The sequence below is a fragment of the Crocodylus siamensis genome, chromosome 10 (genome assembly GCF_052110815.1).
Source record: "Crocodylus siamensis isolate JL-2025a chromosome 10, ASM5211081v1, whole genome shotgun sequence".
In the NCBI taxonomy this organism is placed as follows: domain Eukaryota; kingdom Metazoa; phylum Chordata; order Crocodylia; family Crocodylidae; genus Crocodylus; species Crocodylus siamensis.
In genome coordinates, this window is record NC_143404.1 from 31970086 (window position 1) to 31990180 (window position 20095).

A 20095-nucleotide genomic window follows, 5' to 3' on the forward strand; every position below is an offset into this window, starting at 1 on the left:
TGCAACTGTAGAAAAGAAAACCAACAACCTGGCATACCCAGTTACAGGTCAGAGGCACACTTTAAAACAGTCAACAACCCACTGACCATTTAGATTATTAGATGGACAACCTCTTTCCTTCAAAGGAGGGCGTTGCATTTTTTTTCCTGGTTTGATTATTTAAAATGCTTTTTAATGTCCTTCCTTTTACCTTGGAAGATGAAGGATTTTTAGATCAGTCATAATGTATACTGGGAGTTTCTTCTATCATTAAAAAGATTCACAGCAAAACTATCCTTTTTCCATGAACAGGTCATACACTGGGATTTTTGAAAACTGTACAATGGTAGGAAGAATACTGTTTTACAGCATGTAAGCAGAATATATACACATGCCTTGCTACTTTGCATATATCTGCATTGACCCAAAAGACTAGAACTTGTAGAGCTCAGACACCACAGCTGCGATTGTCAATATAACAAACCTGCAGCTAGTTTGTTTAGGTAGCAGTTAGCTAAAAAGCTTCATCTTGATGGACCTCAACACTCTTAATGGAGCTCTAACAGTCTTTTGGGTTCATAATACAGGGTTTCAGAAAGAGCTTCACACGTTGCACTCTGGACTTTGAACTGGCCTATTTAGACTATTCTAATTAGCATTGTGTTTAATTGGAAGGGGACTACAGGAGTGGAAGAGATGAGAATGTCAAGTTTCTGTTCTTTAACTGCAGTCCGTAGTTAGCCCTGTACTGCTTCTCTTACAGTCTGTCCCCACATGGGACTGGAGTACTGGAGTCATTGCAGTGCTCTGAACAGTAGGTGACGTTGTATATTAATGTGATTAATTGTCATCTGAGTACAAGAGCTTGTGGGCTTATAAATCACTTGGCGATTTCCTCATAATGAGGGGAGAGTAAGAGAAACAAGCTCAGTAATAGAGGCTTCCAGTGTATTTATAACTTTTTTTTTATAGGAGAAAAACTTTCTCGGCTGTTTGTTTTCAGTTAGGCAGGAGTGGCTATGTACAATGGAGAATGAGAGCATTTGCAGAATAATGCAGTTTGGATAATTTTTATTGTTCTTGCCTTACAGTTGACCATTTTCCAGGGAGTAGGCAGCGCTGTAAGGAATAATGTTGATAAGGCAGTATGAAAATGTTACTGTATCATTTATTTTAGGACAGAGAATTTGCATTCATAACAGACAGGAATTTGTTTAAGTAGAGTTTATTGAGGCTATAAGCTATGCCAACAGCCAGTGAGATGAGCATGTGGCTGTAATGAGCATCACTACAATATCATCAGACTCCTTGCCTTAGGAAACAAAAATTTCCCTGTATGGGCTCAGAGCCTTTAAGCATGGACTGAGAACCTAAAAAGAGAATTGAGGTAAGCTCAAAAATATGTAGTGATTTCCCTAGTTATCAGGCTTGGGGTACAGAAGGGTGGGGTACATGCAGTGTGAAGTAATTGTTTTAAAACTCATTTTTCTCCTCTGTGAAATCCTCTCCCAGATAGTGCAAGACATTCCAGAATGTGTCATACTCTGACATCACTGATACCATAACTCTCATGGGATGCTAATAATATGAGTGATGTCACAGATCAGCTGTGCTTCCAAACCTCAGTATATGGGGTGGGGGTGGGGGTGGGGTGGGGAGTGCAAATTATCCAGCCAGAATTGCTCACTTGGATTTCCAACAAAAACAGTCATAGTGTTACTTCCAGAGAGGATGACCTTGCTTTTAACCAAGTGGTATTAAACCAAGCTGACTAAATAACATCAAGTCCTGCTACGGATTGAGAAGAAAAATAAGTGATCAGCACTACCCCTGTCAGTAACAGTGCTGATTTGAACTGGACTTCCTATCCATTTACTTCTGCAAACCAGTATTAGTGATGCTACAGAATGATGTATTTTGGAATGCGATTAGGACATTAGAAAGCGCCAGAGGGTTTCACAGAAAGGGAAAATATTGCAAAGAAGGTAAGATAAAGAAAGCTCCTAGTCCCCTAGTTTCTAGGCTGATTGCTAAGGACATTCAGCACAGATTTCTGGGCCTAACTGCATTTCCTTTTTAATTTTGCTGTTCAACTTTGGAATTGTAAAGCTGGGGGAAGGGTTATGAGGTCTTGACAGAATTTTTTGTGAGTTTGTGAATATGCAGCACTTAGACATTAGTGTACTTTCTGCTGAATGGAGAAAATCTTGAGTAGTGTTTCTGAAATAAAAACATTCACATATTTGTCTTTGCCAACTGATATACTGAGCACTTACCAGACAGAGCTTTGAATACTCAACTTCCAGAAATTGAGATGACTATTTGGGTGCCTGAATGTGGACTGTAGGCTTAAATTTTAGCCATTTTTAACCTTTTTGTCCCTATAGTGAAAATGTTTTCAGTGCCTAAAACCTATGATATGAAATTTTATTCTTCTATGCTTGCCCCATACAAGCTTGCCACATCTGTTATACCCAGTAACCATAATGACCTTTATGCCCCAGTAGCCACTGCTATATTTTTAAAGCATCCATCTGTAGTCCTATTTGATTTTAGGTCTTGAATGGAAAGTAGGGCTGTATTGGGAAACACCTTTTAAACTGAAGAGACTGTTATGAACTATTAGTGCAATTCAGTTTTGCTAACTATAAGTACTTTGCTCCTGGTAAGTTGTTTTGAAGAGATTTACTAAATAAAAAGTAAAGGTAGTGATTTTCAAAAGGAAATTGGACCTATGCATCTCCTCCCTTCACTACAGTTACCATGGTAATATTGGGGTATAAAAAAGTCAAGAGAGCATCATCATTTGATGCATTTCATAAAGGCATCTGTGGAAAGCAAAAGTTAAATAAAGGATGAAGAATGATCAAAAGAAAATATCCATTTTGCAGAGGTGGGGAGGAAGTTTTGCAAACTAGTCTTCAAATAAATGAACTATGAATTATAATCATATCAGAAGTGTCACGTCTCGGGTGTTGTTTGCATCACTGTGCCTAAGAGAGATTTTTTTTTTTATGTCACTGGTAGAGTACCCATTGGAATACTTTCTGGGATGCAACTTTCCAGGGTGCTTTGCAAGAACAGAGTAGGGTTAACTTTTATTCTGAAGTGGGAAGGGGAAGGAAACCTGCTGAACATTGACACGCCATGCGAGTGGAATGGTGAAAAGCCAGAGACGAACACAAGGGGTGTCCATTTCTCTGGTTGATGGCTTGTCATAGCTATACAGCAGGCACTCTGGCACAGAGGAGCAACTGGCTTTGATAAATTATAATAAGTATGTTTTTACTGATTGCCTTTTGGCTTCAGTTTTCATTCTGAGCCCTTTCTGTTCAGCTATCTGTCACCCTGGTATTTTTCTTTTCACCAGATGGCAGGACCCCCCCAGCCCCAGTCAGGTTTCTGATGATTATTGTTCTTGCAGGCTGACTTTTTCCTGTGTCCCTTTCTAAGGTACTCAGTATACATTGCTCCTGTTTACTACTGACTGAGGAGAGAGAAGTATCAGAGTAATTCCCAAACCTGAGCCTCTTTTGTGGCAACGTGTGCATTCTGTGCTATACTACTGAACCATGAACAGGCCTTTTTTTGGATAAGAGCAAGACCGTAATCCCATATAGCCTTTTCTGCCTCCTTAAATGACCTGCTTTGCAGTGAAACTAACTAATACACTCAGTAATTTTACTCTGCAATTTTTTTTGAAAAATTAGAATGTTGGGGGTATTTTGGGGTCACTTACACCACGTTCCTTCTCCCAGCAATTCCCAGAGCTAGGGATATGTAGTTAGTCGTCCAGCCTGTGTTAGCACAGAAAAAAGTGGTTAGGAAATGTCAACACAACGCTATGGAAAGAAGAGAGACAGGACCCTCTGCATGACAACCACTGGGGTGGATCCAGGGTGGGAGTACCAGAGCACCTGCACCCCCCTTTGATTCCTGCCTCACCCAAAATTTAAAATCAACCACCTGGCAGTGGCAGTAGCATTTCTAGTTGGGCAGTGCTGAGAGAGTCACATGACTTCATGGCTTATTACTGTCTACTTGATCCCTTCTAAACTCTTTGTTCCACATGAATGAAGTGAACTAGTACTTGATGTTCCACCAGTCAGACTATTCTTTGCCCTGCAATTCTGCTGTCTGTTAGCTGCCTGGTAATTAAACTTCTATTTTATAGCCCTGCATATTGTTTTTAGTTCATCCCATTGAAGTTACATTTGTTTTTGCTTCAATCTTAACCCGAGTAATACAGCCCTAGTTCCCTAGCATATTAGTAAAGCTTCTAGTTCATTGTTACTGGAATGTATGTGATGATGCAACTCACCACCTGCACACTGCTCCCCCCCTCGTTTCAAAATTCAAGATCCACCCATAACAACTGCATTGGTATAAAGTTGTAAGACTGTAAGGAATGCTTAGACAGTGGCTTTTGCATGCGGTGTACAATTGCTGGGGTGGGGAATAGGTTGGGAGTGTATAGTAAATATAGCAAAATAATGAAAATTAGAAGGAAAAGGAGAACACTTGGTTTGTGGTTGAATTGTTGTTAGGTATTTAAAATTAAAGATAAATCACTGGGTGTCCTTTGGGTATTGCTTCTTTTCCCTTCCTCTCCCAAATTCTTGGCTTCCCCTTGCTCTTTTTGATTTTCTGGTCCTAATTTTATATTTTGGTTTTGAATATAAGCCTGCCATGTGTAGAGTTCCTTGATTTTGTTGGCAGCTGAAGTAGACAGCCTTTTCAAGGATGACAACCAAAAGGAAAAAGTATAGCTTTATGGCCATTGAGAGGAGGGGAAGGAGTTTCTTGCTGCAGTATGGTTATGCAGAATTGAATCCAGTAAGAACCTGAGGGAGGGGCAGGCAATTATTTCAGCTGGAAGGCTACTTAACCAGTTTTGGTATGTTGTCGAGGGCTGCAAGAGTATGCCTCTTGTCAAACTGTTAAGCTCTGTCCCTTGACAGATGCTCTGCCCCTGGCCACTGCCTCGGGGCCAGAAGTACTGTCCCCTGACTCCTGACCTTTGTCACTTGAAGTCTTTCCCTTGCCCCGGAAGTATTCCTTTTGGGAGGGTGGGTTGGAGTCTTGGAACAAGAAGTCTCTCTTTGTCGCATGGTCCATGACATAAGAAGGCCTGCACACCCAACACCAAACTCCTCCCCCTTGCCACCATATTGGTCCCAGAATTCCCTGCCCCCTTATTGCCATGTTGGCCACCATTTGGTCCCAGAATCCCCTCACCCCATCACATGGTCCTTGATGTCAGAAGGTCCACTCATTGACTAGGAAACACTGCATTCCCAGAGGGCCCACCCACATGGTGCACGGCCCAGCTCTGGGTCCCCAGAAGTTCTGCCCTGTAGACCATGAGGCACAGGCATGATTTATCGGGTAGCAATGGGTTGTGACCCCTGTGATCACTTGCTCCATCACCCTCAACCAGTCGGTGGGGTTTCAGGGGTGTTCAATCTCCCTGAGAAGGGCCTGAACCTCTATATAGTGTATATAGAGGTGATTGCATAACAGCTAAAGTTAAAGTCTTACTCCTGTATATGGATCCTGGGTTTGGGGGGAAGCAGAGCTTCCTCGCCCCTCAATGCTGGAGCTGCAAGTGGGAGAGGAATTGGTGGGGGTAGGGGGAATGCCCTGGTCAGACCCCCTTCTGCTGTGACAGGAGTCTGGGCTCCATATTCCCGGGCTCTGAGCCAGTCTGTGGTTTTGGGAGCTCCCAGCTAGGAGGCAATAGGCACTGATGCCCCTGCACAGCCCTGTCCCTGGGGCGGCCCCTCCCACCTTCTGCCCAAACAGGGGAAGGGCTTGGGGGTTCTGGCAGCACTAGGGAAATGCCAGGTTCCCGCTTCAGGCTCTGGGTGGGATGCTCTCTCCTAGTGACTCCAGTGGTGCCCCCAGCCCTGCTGCAGGGAGGACCATGCGGGCATCTGCCTGTCCTGCCCAGGGGCCCTGTGGTTTGGGCCGGGCCTGCCCGGTTCCTTGCCCAGGTGGCTTGGGTGGGGAAGGACTCCCATTCCAGAGTAATCCAAGTTGTTTCTTCCCTCCTTTTCCTCTGCGATCCTGTTGCACCCAGGTCTGCCTTGCCAAAAAAGCTCCAGGCTTCTTCCATGCCTTTGTACTGGAGCTTGGGAGGAACAGGGGGGATTGTGGGGGAGCTGGGAAGGGAGGAGAAAATGACACTGAGACCCATCACGGGGGGGGGAAGAAGCTACCCCTCCACTCTGGACAGGGGGGCCAAGTGGGGCAGGGGCAGGGTTTCTATATTCCTTGCCCTCAAGTGTGGAGTCTGTGTCCCTCAGCCCCACTGGGCTGTGTGTGTGTGTGTGTGTGTGTGTGTGCGCGCGTGCGCACACATGCCTATGCATAGGTGGGGGGGGGCATGTGGGAGTGGGGCACCCCCAACCCTTGACCCAGGGGTGGGGGTTGTCCCAGGGCCAGAGCCTGAGGGAACCCACCTGCTGCCACTCCAAGTGCGCATGCATCCATAGGCACACAAACACAGGCACAGAAGGACATACTTCCCTGCCCCTCCCACTGGTGAACAGAGCAGCAACATCTCTTTCTCTCCTTCCTCCCCCATTGGCAGTCCTGGGGTAGGTGTGGGGTGACAGCATGGTGAGGTGGGGACAGGAGTGGTGGGTACCGCGGAGGCTGGTGGGCGATGGTAGCAGGCCGTGGGGCGTGAGTGGCCACTGGAGCAGCATAGCACAGGGCAGGGCAGAGCTGCTGGTGCCTGAGCACTGCTGCTACTGCTGTTGCTCTTTCTGCATCACCTCCAGCCTGGAGCCTCTGAGAGGGCTCCTGCTTGGCCAGCACTGCCATGGTACCAACCAAGAATGAGGGGAGACTCCTGCTGCACGCACTGCCTCTCCCCCACTGCCACGTGCAAACTTGCGCCAAGAGGGAGGCGGAAGGTGAAAGTGCCCAGAGTCCAGCATGGAGCAGTGCCTGCAGCAGAAGCCGGGGCAGAGGGAGAGAAGGACTGGGGGGAAAGGGGTGCAGGGTGTAGGGGCTGGGTCCCTCCCTGGCCTTCCAGGCACTTGCCCTGCTATGCATCTCAGCCCCCACTGTATCCCATTGCTGGTGGCAATCCTGGGAGCCAGAGCTGCTGCTGCTGCAGCAGCTGGTGCCTCCTGCATGGCGGAGGAGGAGGGCGGAGAGTGCTGTGGGCTGGATAGAATCACTTGGGAGGCCGGATCTAGCTCGCGGGCCGTATTTTGCTCACCCCTGCTCTGAGGCCTCAATCTAATCTGGCAGGCTCATGCTTAGCTGCTCAGTGTTCCCATGCAGTTGTTTAGAACCAGCTGAGTTTAAGAGTATTTAAAGTCATTAATATACTCCTGGCACATTACATGACTGTTGCTGTTTAGTCTCTTCTTTCTGTTTCTAAGGCTTGGGACTTCCTTTTCTCTCTCTTACACTGTGGTACAAAGGTTTAATGTTAAGGGAACAGCATATTCAGGATCATGACTATGCAACACATGCATTTGCAAGGGTTTTCTTCCCTTGCACCTGTTTCTCTATATCATTCCCACCTTGCACATATTGTGTACAGAGAGCTTGGCCCATAAGCCAGCTGCCTCCCTCAAGTGAGTTTTGCAACAGCTTCAGAAAAGTTGTATAACTTATTCTGAAAAAGGATGCCAACACCAGTTAGTCATATTTGAGGAGAGCATTTTGTGAGGAAACAGCCTGTCTGAAGGGTAAACAGTGGCTTTTATTCTGTATTGGTACTGTGCCTAGCACAATTTAACCCTAATCTGCTTTGGGCCCTTAGGACTACAATTACAGATGTAATAGTAATGACTTACCTAATCATCAAGTTAAGGAAACCTTCTGTCCACTGATAATTTTGTGATCTTGGTTGAGAATCCAGAAATTGGGTAACATCTGTCTTAAACAATACCTCACATTTTTTCTACATTATTTAACATCAGCCTATTAGAGGGGGACAAAAAGTATTTGTCAACACTTCTTTGTCAGGTTTTGTTTCTTTCTAAAATACGAGACAGCGTAGGCTATTGCTATAATTCCATATTTACTTGAATATAAGACAACTCCTCCCAAAAATTAGATTCTATATAGGGAACATTTATAAATTTGTTAGAATTTTCCAGGTGTAGAATCTAAGTATTGTAGTTTGGCCTTGAATTTGTTCCCATCCCACTGCTACAGCAGGGAAAATACATGGGGGGGTGGTGTCTGGTAGTGCCATTGTCCTCTGTCCCCTGCAACTTCTTCCCCTTGCATCCTCTCCCCCCTCCTTATTTTCAGACCTTGCTCTCCCTGTGCACATAGAAATGAGGGGCCATTTGAAAACACTGACCTTAAAATAAACATACCTATAGTAATAAACACATAGACTTAGTTCATGCAGAATTGATGTATTTCACCTTTTTTTAAACTGCAAGTTTTAGCATAGGTATTCCATAAACACACTTCTAAACAGCACTTTGGCACCTACTTTTATATAGCATGCGTGATATTAGACCAAAGCTAAAAAGCTCATGATTTACCATGTAGGTAATTGGGCTGGGCCCCAGCATAGTCCACTGTTTTTTCAAGGCATGGTGACCCCGCAGCTCAGTACTGCTCTGGATGTGTGTGTATTCCACATACCCCCCGCTCATGACTGAAACCAGGTGTTCTTGTCACGAGTCCTGGGATTCTCCAAAAATTTATATGCAGATAAAGTGCAGGACTATCTGGTCTGGCTCCACCTCATGGATGGCAGGGCCACACTAATCATATGTGACAGGCTGAGAGAGGGGGTGATGGGGGGATTCTGGGTGAACTGTTTGGAGCCCTGTTTGGTGATGTTTGTCAGACATTAAAGGCTGGTGAAGAAATGAGAATTATTGGAAATGGGAATGAAAGGCACAGCTTAGCTGTGGGAGTGAAGAGGAAGTTGAAGTGTATTCAATGTAGTAGCTCACCTTGACTTGGAAGAGTTGGTGCTGAGGGGACTGCATGCAATGAACACTACTATATGTCTTATTTGATAGTCTTCACTAATCTACCCTTGTAATGAGCATATGATTTTTGGAACAATTGAGTTCTGCTCAGTTGATGTGATTTGGAATGGATTTGACCAATTTGATCTGGAACACAAAATATATTATTAAAAAAAGATCTGAAGCCTCCAGATTGAAGAGACTGGGAAGTAGGATACTTAGTGGTGGCAGTGCCACACAGCTCTGATTAATAGAAATCTGGAACTTAATTCAGAATTGTTTTGGCCCTGGAAACAAAATTTAAAATGAAAACTGTGATGGGCCATGGGTTTATAGTCGCACTCAGTGCTGGCTGCTTTTAATCAATTTCATAGTTGGTTTCTGTTGCTTTAACCTGTCACGGCAACTCCTTGGGGAGACTAAGACTGCTCAGAGAGGGAATCTGAAGCTCAGCTAGTGGTAGTGGGTTAGGATTTTCAGATTTCGCTTGCTCGCTTTCTTGCTCTCTCTCTCTCTTCTTTCTGTCTAAAGCAGATGTATCAAACATATGGCTCATGAAGCCCCACCATCTATCCCCCAGTGATGCTCTTGAGTCTGATTATGGTGTAGGGCTGGTCAGTGGGCCGGATCCTTTCCCTTTTCCCCTCCCCCAGCATACCTTTATAGGGCTGTGCAGAGCAGGTAATATTTGATTTGACAGCCATGCCGAATATTAAACCGGGTCCCACTTTGATTTGCCGTCCGCTTCGAGTTGAAACGGGTCTGCCTCCACTTGAGGTCAAAGCTCAGTCGAATATTCGAGCTGCTTCGACTTCCCCATAGGCTATAATGGGGAAGGTTGAAGCAGGCTATAACTTTGTCATTTCATGTCTGATCTTGATGACACTTGCAGGAATGGTAGCTCCTGAGGAGCCCACAAAGTCTACCAACTTTCAACAAGATAAATTCAGCGGGTTTGGAGAAACAGCACTCCAAATTCTTGAGAGAGAACCTCCTGTGACTTCTGTGTGGAAATCCACAGGGAGCTCAAAACTGCCGGCTTGCTAGCCCCTGAGGAGCCCACAAAGCTTGCCAACTTTCACGGTGATAGGTGCAGGGGTTCGGGGGAAACTGCATCTTAGGCTGCTGACAGACAAAACTCGTGCTCCAGATGGAGAGAGGAGGGCGGCATTCGCTCTGTCTGCACCTGGCGCTTGGGGAACCCCAGCAGCGGGAGGTTCACCTTGAGGAACACCACCTGCTCCACCAACGTAGGACCCAAGCAGGTGCGGTGGGTGTCACAACATCCGCAGCCATGCCGAACACCCTCTCGCTTGCACACTGGTCGGTGGACAGGGCAGGTATTCCTGGGCAGCTGTGGCCAGATCCGGCCACATCAGGCTTCGGGTTGCCCAGTAGGCCAAGGGGTCACAGTCCAGGGGCTCTACAGGCTCAGCAAGATAGGCAGACACCACGGTGCGAGGGCTGTCTGCCTGACCCTGGGGTCTGGTGGGTCTGGACCCCCTAATGTTTGCCATGCCCTTAGCCCATATTGGCAGTGCCTGTGGTGGAGGGGAAGACTGGCTTATGGATGGCAGGCTGGGTTCAGGCAGAGGATCCCCCGTCCCACTTCCCCCCGCCTCCACCGCTCTGCCTTCATCACTGTCTTCATAAGTGACTCAGTGTCTCGCTGCCACATATGGTGCCCTTCACCCTTGGGTCACAGATGGCGGCCAGAGTATGCACTGTGTTGGACCCCAAGGGTTCAAGCCTTTTCCTAAGGCCCTCCTTCAGCCGCCTCACCAGTGCCTGCACATCTGGTGACAGTGGCCTGCCCCAGCCAGGAACATTGGCCCCCAGGAAGCTCTCCGTTTGGCTGTGGAACTCCTTCACTATGGGGACCACCTGGCTGAGGAAGGCATCAGCAGCACTGAGGGTCTCAGTGGCCTCGAGGAAAGGCTTGAGGGCCAGCAAGATCTGGGAGATGGCATCCCACTCAGCTTTGGTCAGGGGGCCGCTGATCCCAATCTCCCCAAGCAAGGCCAGCTCACGGATGGCCTTTGGTTGCTCCACCAGCCTCTGGAGCATCAGGTATGTGGAGTCCCACCGAGTCTCCACATCCTGGATGATTCTGTGCTGCGGGACATTTAGCTCTGCTTGTTTGTCCCACAGCATCTTGCCCCCCTTGATGCTCCGATGGAAGTAGCCTGCCACCTTCCTGCATCTGGAAACGAGCCTGCTGGTGTTGCTGGTGCCATCACTGGCAGCCCTGTCCCCCTGCAAGGCATCCCTCACAATCAGATGTAAATTGTGTGCCACACAGTGAATACCAGCAAAGTTGGCATCACGGACTGCCTTGACCATATTGGCCCCATTGTTGGTGACCATGAAGCCGCGGATGAGCTCAGCCTGCCCAGCGCCCGGCCACCCCTGCACCATGCGGTTCATGGCCCCCCTTATCTCTGCTGCTGTGTGGGACTCATTCACCACCTTGGCATGAAGGAGAACCCACCGACGGCCTGACTGGCCACACCAGTGCCCTGTGAGGGAGAGGTACACATGATCTCCACCCCGGCTGCTCCAGATGTCCAAGGTGAAGTGTACAGTCACCTGCAGATCTGCCTTGTGCAGCTTCTCCCTCAAGTGCTCCCTGCATGCTTTGTATAGGGAGGGGACCACCATCCTGCTGAAGGTGGTGTGTGCGGGCACCTGGTAGGATGGAGCCAGCAGTCCCAGGAGCCGCCTGAACCCTGGCCGCTCAACAAAGGTGAAGAGCTGGCCATCCAGAGCAAGCATCTCCCCAGTGGTCTGGGTAATCTTGCTCGCATTTGCAACTGGTCCCTTTTGCCCCCTATGTTGCAGGGTGCCCTGCCTCTGCTGTGGGGGCTGGGGGCTGTGGAGCGAGTGGGGGCTGTTCCTGTGGCAAAGGGATGGTACCTGCGGAGATGATTCAGCATCCTTGAGGTGGTCATGCGCTTGTTCCCTTGCCCCAGCTGATTTTTGCCTCGGCAGTGCATGCAGATAGCAAATGCAGGATCATCTGCCAGCTCATAATGATCCCAGACCATGCTAGTACTCAGCCTTTCCCTCTGGCATGCGGGTGCATCTGTGGATGCTGCTGAACTCTCCCCCTCTTCAGCAGTCAGAGGCACAGCAAGAGGAAGAGCAGACTCAGCTGAGCCACTTGCCTTCACCTGTACAGAGGCACCTTCTGGAGTGCCTTCTGGGAAAGACCTCATGGCTTGAAAGGAAAAAACCTGAGGGGTGTTGAGCACAAACTCGACTGATTCCCCCTCCTTCCCCAGAACTTCCCTGGCCAGGGCACTGAGATCCAGATCCAGCGCCAGCTCTTCCTCTGGCGCTGAAGGCTCAGCATAGGCAGTGACATGGGGTGGAGCGCACTGCTGTGCTGGTTGCAGTTATGGTGGGAGAGGTTGTGGCTGCTGTGTCTGGACATGAGAGAGTCTCAGGCACAGGCAGTGGCTCTGGTGGTACTGCTGCTCCCCTCTCTTTACTGCTTGTAGTAGCCTCATCCCTTGTAGTGGGAGGAAAGAGGCTGTGTCTGAGTTTGGTGGGGGGAGAAGCTGCAGCTCTCCTGTTTGCAAACCCCCTTGCTCCCCTTCGTGCAGGCTGGCCAGTGTGGCCACCTGCCTTTCCACCCCGCTTCATAATGTGTTCCTTCATATGTAAACTGGAACCTCTAGGTGTGCTGTGCGCCGCGGATTAGATTTCTGGATGTTGTGTAAATGCGTTTGTGTGTGTAGATAATATACTGAGAAGCGTTGGTGTGCTGGAAAGAATGAATGATGTATAAAAAATATAAATATAAACTAAATTCCTATATATAGACTAGATCCTAGGCTACTACTAGCCCTATCCAATATAAGCATAAACTAATATGAAAAGTAGTTATAAAATAAAAGCACCAAGTTCTCAGAAATCCCTGTTGCTAGTGTTGCAAGCAGAGAATCTGTTGAAGATCAGGGCTTCCAGCCGTCGTGGTCTGATGCAGAGGTGCTGGAGAACACCAACGGCTCAGAAACTGACCCCAAGGCAGAAAGCATGGAGCTAAAAACTGCTGCCTTTTATGCAATTTCTCTGGCCCTCCCCCAGAGCACTGGGATTGGAAGGGACCTCAGAGAATGCTGACAGGTCACTGGCCAGCCACACATGTCAGTCATGAAAGCGCTCCTTCCCCCTCTCCCCCTCCCTCCCCTTACTTTTCTTTTTTCCCCCCAGAGAGAATCCAGTATAGGTAAGTCGAATATTTGACTCGCACTGTTAATGTTTGACTTCTGGTATTCAATTCGACTGCTATTCGACTCGACTTTCACTTTTCAAGGTTGAATAAGTTGAATATTTGTCGAATCGAATATTAAGTCGAAGTTTTGCACAGCCCTAATACCTGATCCAACAGGTGCTGTAGCTGGTCTGGGGCCTGTGCTGCTATGGTGTGGATCCTGGCACAGCTTTAATGGGAGCTGTGTGTAGTGCAGTCCAGTTAGAGCAGCAGCATGCTGCATAAGGTGGCTGTCCTTGTTAAACTATGCATTTACTCTGGGACATGCACTGTGGGGTCAGATCGATTTGACACTCTGGATTGGTCTGACCCAGTCTGGCACTTATGTTCTTAACACCGGGTCTGATTTAAATTCAGTTTAAATGCTGACATGGACAGACATACAAGCCTGTTAAATTGGTTTAAAGCTGCCCAGAACAGTTAAAAAGTATATCTGGAAAATCAAGTACCTTTTTAACTGATCCATTGTACCCATAGGAGGCAGTACACTTCACCAGTCCTTGCTCAGAACTCAGGTAAGCAGCCTTTTCGAAGGAAAGTTGGCAGCTCGGAGGGAGTTTTGTGCAGCTTCTGGATGGCAGCTGCTCTAGAGAGATTCTGAGCCCTGTGCACCCAGTGGGGGTCTCTGGCCCTTGTAGCCATGTCCCGAGAGCTAGATGTCACACATCGGGATCCTCAACCTTCAACTTAACTTTGCTTTTCATAAAGAGGAGCAATGAGAGCTATGAGTTTGCATGGGGGTTGTTAGTATTTTGCAACACAGTTTTGTTCTCTTTGAAGGGTTTGTGGTAGGCAGATTTTGTATTGTCTTATTTTGTTTTTAAGTTTAAGTACAGGCAGCCCTTGGGCTTGCAACACAATTGGTTCCTGAAAACCTTGTCTTAAGTCAAAACTTTGTAACTCAGAACCAATTTTCTCATAAGAAACAACATTATAAATGGAGCATTGGTTCCTGAACCAAGGCCCGATACCCTATTTTCACCAAAAATACCCTAGAATTTTGTATTTGATCAATTATAGATGAGTAATATAGCTACATTATGTATTTATATTGTAAATAGCAATCATATTGATTTGGAAGGACTTCTTTGAGATGACTTTGCTGGACTTTTTGAAAGGCTCTTGGTTGGACTTTTTGAAGGGTTGTTCGCTGGAGTCTTCTCAGGAGTCCTGACTGCAGGTTTTTCTGGAGTCTTGTCTGCTTTCTTAAAGCAAGTGTCCAAGGAAGTTTGGATAGATGGGAGTTGGGTGACGTAGCAAACCTGTTCGCTGGTGTGGTGTGGCATTGGATCAAGTGTTGTAAAGTTCAAACTGAGGTCGTAAAGTTGAAACAGGGTGTCAATTTATAAATGTTGTAAGTGCAAAATGTTGTAACTTGAAATGTTGGAAGTGGGGGACTGCCTGTATTCTAAAACACCCAGAACTCTGAATAGATGTTTGTAAAGTGCATCAGTAAATAAAGTCTTTGCCTTCGTTCCTGTTTATCAGTTTCATTTGTAGGTGATTTCTCCCCACAGTTAAAGAAACAACATTATTTTAAGGTCGTGCAAGTACTTAGTTCATAGAGAACCCAATCCTGGGCTCATGCAGCTTGAACTATCTGCATACTAGTGGGAATTTTGTCACTGACTACACTAGAGCCAGGATTTTACCCAGGAGAGCACAACCATTTATCTTAATTACTTAGTTCAAGGATGTCAAACATGAGGCCTGTGGGCCAGATCTGGCTTGTGGGGCCATATGATCCAGCCCATGGATCTCTGCCTTGACCCCACACTCTACATGGAGCATGTGCCACCTCTGGCCCTGTGCACTGCACGCGGCATCAGGGCTGGGACTGGGGTACACACTATATTCAGCACCTTGCTGGACTGGCTCTCACACTGAATCCAATGCTGGTTCAGATCAGGCCATGCTGGAGCCAGTGCACAGGGTCAGTCTGGGAGGGGGGCACCACATGCAGTGTGTGCCTCTTGCTGGCTCCCTGTGTCACATGCAGCACCTGCAGCCAGTCCTGCTGCATGCAGCATGGACCAACTCTGGGGTTCACTTTTTGCATGGTGCGTAGGCTGGACCTGGTGCTGCAGACAGCACAGGGGGTCCAGGACACAGGCTGCATGTGGCATCCTGTTGGACTGGCCTTGACACCAGAGCAGTAGCCCCAAAGTACTGTTCACATATCCAAACCAAATACAGAATTTATTTCTGGAAATGTACATTTTGTGGTGAATCAGCATGAACCGAAACATGTTAGCCAGTTCATCCATTCAAGAAAAGGTTGGTTTTTTTCATTATCACAATCCTCCAAATGTTCTGAAGCAATTTTGCTACAAGAGGAGGAGATGAAGAGGTAACCATGATAAATAGTGACTTAGTTCTGTATTTAGTGAGACAAAACTACTTGGGCATGGATCAGCCTAGAAAATTTCAGCTCAAGGGGAACATTTTGGAAAGTTCTGAATGGAACAGGGGTTTATGATGGACACTGTGGTGAAACCTTAGTGATACAGGGTGTTAGCAGGTGGCTCTTGTATTGCAGTAGATCCTTTAAAAAAAAAAAAGGCTTGCTCTCATAGGGTGTGTGTGTGTTGACTAGATATAAAAGCCACATTTGAGTTGCCTTAGGACATGTCTGTTATGCAGTCAACAGTGTCACAGCAGCTTATATAGACACAGCTGATCTACCTTTAAACTACAGTAGCTAGCTTGTATATCTACAGCAGTTTAGCTGTGGCAGCAAAAACCACTCGGGGCCCTTTGTAAATACTCAGGGAGCTCTACACTGAACTGTGTGCTGCCACAGGTATGCTGCTATCAGTACCCAAGCAAGCTAGTTCAAGGCTGGCTCAGGTACATCTACATAAGCTGCAGTTACAGTTTTGACTGCGCAGCACTCACCCTTAAAGGGAAGAGAGAGATGATTTTCTACTTCTGAGCTGGCACAGCCTGCCTGATCACTGCTGGGCATCGGGATTAGCAGGTCTAAGAATTCTAGACCCTTGCTGGCGGCTATGTAGACAGCAGTGTGAAGGGGTCACAGTTCGTGGTGGGTGACCATCCCAGCTCTGCACTGCAGAGGAGAGGTCCAGGGGGAGCTGCAGAACTAAATAAACAGCTTGATGTTTTCAACCCAGTTTATTCTTATGTTCCTTCCAGTAAAAAAAAAGAAATATTAGTGCAGTAGTAAATGGGTACTTTGTACATTTTGGAGAATTTAGTGCAGAACATTGGAGAGGACTTGGAGTTCTTAAAACTAGACTATTCAAATTCTGTCTGGCCACCTTGACAGCTACGGAATTAACTCTTTGCAACTTTCTGCACTTCAGGTTGTGCACACACCATGCAAGCCTGAAATGACCTTGTGAAAGCGACATGGGAATTTAATCCATTTTAGTAAACGAGAGGATTCTGGTGATGTCTTTTATTTTTACTTTCCTTTCTAACTTATCTCTTCAAATCTTGTTCTTTATTGTTCTTTAAGCACTATTCCTTTTCCTTCTATGTACTATTTCTATTTCATTTGAACTATTTTACTTAAATGAGAAGAGAGGCTTTGATTTGATTGTTTTTAACAAACACAGTGTAAATCCCAGGAGACACATCCTAATTTTGTACAAATCAATGTTATTTCACTGAAGTCAACATTGATTTATACAAGGCCAGATCCTCAGCTTTTACATTTTTCTGTCTTCATCTTGCTGTCTAAGATACAGGTAGGATAATCTTGTGGTTAGGACCCAGGAGATCTGGATTCTATTTCTGACTCTGTCACAGATTACCTGTGGAATGACAATCCTGCGTTCTTCAACATATCCATGCTAACTTTAGGTGTAAATTCAAGAACCCCAGAACAGAGGCACCTGGAATTAGCTAATAATTCTGTGCCCCAGCTTCTCCCTCTGTGCTTTGAGGGATATAAATACTTCTCAGAATAGTCACAGGGATCTTTTAGGAAACTTAGAGCCTGACCTATAAAGAGCTGAGCATCCATAACTCCATTTGAACATGGTAGGAGCAGCAGGTGCTCTGCATCTCTAAAAAGCTATGTCTTGAAGTCATTAAATTTAACTCTGAGTACGTCAGAAATGATGGTGAGGTGCGCTAGAGGGAGGCTTATCATTAACATCACCTACAAAGATCTTACCTGAGCCCAAATTTTGTAAGCTAGTGGAGCAACCACTATCTTGTACAAATGAACACTATTATTCCTGATACCACTTGCAAGAGAAGCAAACTAGAGGAGGCTCATGATTAAATTTGAATTATAAATGGATGGCTTCAGCATAGCCATTTAAGGAAGGAAGAAGTACAAGGGAAATTTAATTGGATACTACTCTTTGTTTTGCTGTTTTCAGTGGGCAGTTAGAACTATCCAAAGATAAGTTGCCAGTGTTAAGTCAGTTGCCATTTAGATCCTGATCTTGTTTCTACAGAAGTTGCTGGCAAAATGATCGTTGGCTTCAGTAGGCAGGACCAGGCTGTTAGGAGTCAGGCAACATACAAGTGCCTCGATAGACAGGCACCTACTTATACTACTGGGTACCTTAGGGCAGGGGCAGTAGGCAGGAAACCAGTCCACTTGGACAAGCAGCCATTCAGATGCTGCCAATTGAACTTCCAAGGGCAAAACATGGGCCAAAGTTTAGGTAGCATTCAAAGGCTGTATGACTGACTGTATGCCACTAAAGGTAATTCACAGTGCTTGATCTGTTGTGAATATTGGATAGAAGTCATTGCATGGAAGTTTTTGTCAGTGAAAGTTGATAGGACCATCCTGTTTTAGTGGGGACATCTTTGAAAAGGAAAGAGAGCATTGTGAAAAGCATGTGTGGGGGGAAGCTATAATCAGTACTCAACCTCTAAACCCTGTGCCTGTAGAATCCATATGTGGATGAGGTCTTGATTATGCCTTTTCTCATGTGGATATAACCAGTATTGTATTAACAGTGTCAACACAGAGGAACAAATTAATCCTTGGTGTAATTAAAGATGATGAAGTCTCTCAATAAATGAGTTCTACCCACTGGGACAGAAATAGAATAGGTGTTGGAAAGAAGTCATTAGTTTGCTAGAGCATCAGCACTTCATTCCTGGAAGCAAAGCTGAAAAAATACAGTGCACCATCAAAAGGCTTCTCAATAAATATCACTCCGTGAAGGAAGATTACTGATTGGCAATTTCTGGGTAAAGCAGAAATATCAGTAAAGACACAACAATCTTTTACAATCCTGATCATTTGTGGCCCCATTATTTTTTTTCAGTATTTCTCCATGGTAAAATAATTTTAACCCTTAATTCAAAAGTCACAATTTAGTTTAGATATTTTTTTTTGGTTTAAGGGAATATAGTGCTTGCAGGTTGCTGACTATAATTCTGGAGAATCAGATCTATCTACAGGTAGGGAATAAGTTTTCTAGTCACTTATAACCTGCTGAGACAAATGGGATTATATTGTTTGGTTGCCTTGATAGTACGGAACTAACTGGTCTTGATGACCCAGAAGACTGCTTCAGTGAGTCCCAGGTTCTTTTGTGAGGATGGTTCATTCTTCACGTCCCATCAGTACTTAAGCCCTCTCCTAAGAAGATGAACAAATGTCAAGATAAGTGCCAGAAGTCAATGTCTTTTGTCATAGTCATGCTTCTGTGTATAGAAGAACAAGCTTTGGGTAATTTCATTAATAACTTGACTTGGCTAGGTCACTGGTTTGAATCCATGAATATGTTTGTACAGTATTTTGGCATCATGTAAAGTCTTGTTTTCTTGTATGGATATAATCTGTGAGCAATAGCCAAAAGATTTTTAGCCAGTGAGTCAGGCAGAACATGGAAAACTAGTGATATGATCAGCATCTTAAAATTGCTTACATTTAGCAATATTTAAATAATCCATTATTTAAATCCTATGTACGGTAGTAAACAGAACAAACAAAGCCATGTGCATTATTGCCATCTGGTGACTTCCCCCGTCCTTGGGCAGGGAGCTGGACCTGATGATCTTGTGAGGTCCCTTCCAGCCCTAATGTCTATGAAATCTATTAGACCCTGCTTGAGTTAGCACTGGTTTTGTCAGCCATTTAATTCCCATGTCACGATTTTCATATGAAAAAACTGTTTTTTTAAATTTGTGAATTCAGTCGGGAGGAGTGAAGTTTTACTCTTTCCATCTCTGAACCTTTTTCTGATGTGGGAAAAAGTTAAAATTTCACTTTGTAACAAACTGATTGATCACTTTCACATGATTGAGTCTGAAAAGTCACAGAAAAATCTTCTTCCCCACCAACAGTTGATTCCTCTGTTTGTGGAAAGAGAACCGAAAGCATTTTTCTCAGAATTGCACAAATAACCATTTTTTGTTGTTTTTCATGGGGTTTTTTTGCATGGGTGTGTATTTTATTATCTGATGTGTCTTGGTCTTTTGATTCCTTGCTCCGAATAAAGTTATATTGTATAACAGGAACACTGATGCATAATTTACCTTAAAAGAGCTGGTTTAGAAAGTCATGCTTGGGCCTTAAGTAGATGCTGGGCCATTTAGCTGAATAATAACAAATTTTCTTAAAAATTGCATAATTCAGGAATATCATAGTGCAGCCTAAGGGCCAGATGTAGCCCACAGAATTTTCATATGGTTTTTCATATGGTCTTTTCTTTTAATGTAAAAGGGAGATCTCCTGTGGTCCAGGATGCCAGCCAAAATTTTAATGTAAATATGTATCATCTGGAAGAGCTGTCACCTCTTCCAAACCCAGGAATACCCCTCTATTTGGATACTGTCTACTGTTTCTGAAATCCAAAGGGAGAGAGGTTTGACCCTATTGTCCCCTCTGTTTTTTCATCCTTTCAGCTCCATCTCTAAGTGCATTTTACTTAGA

The 20095-nt window shown here is 45.5% G+C and overlaps 1 protein-coding gene across 3 annotated transcripts in view; it reads left to right on the forward strand.

Moving 5' to 3' along the window:
- The window catches only part of FGF18 (fibroblast growth factor 18), a 119248-nt gene that overhangs the window by 23313 nt on the left and 75840 nt on the right, over positions 1–20095 (forward strand). The window lies entirely within an intron of this gene.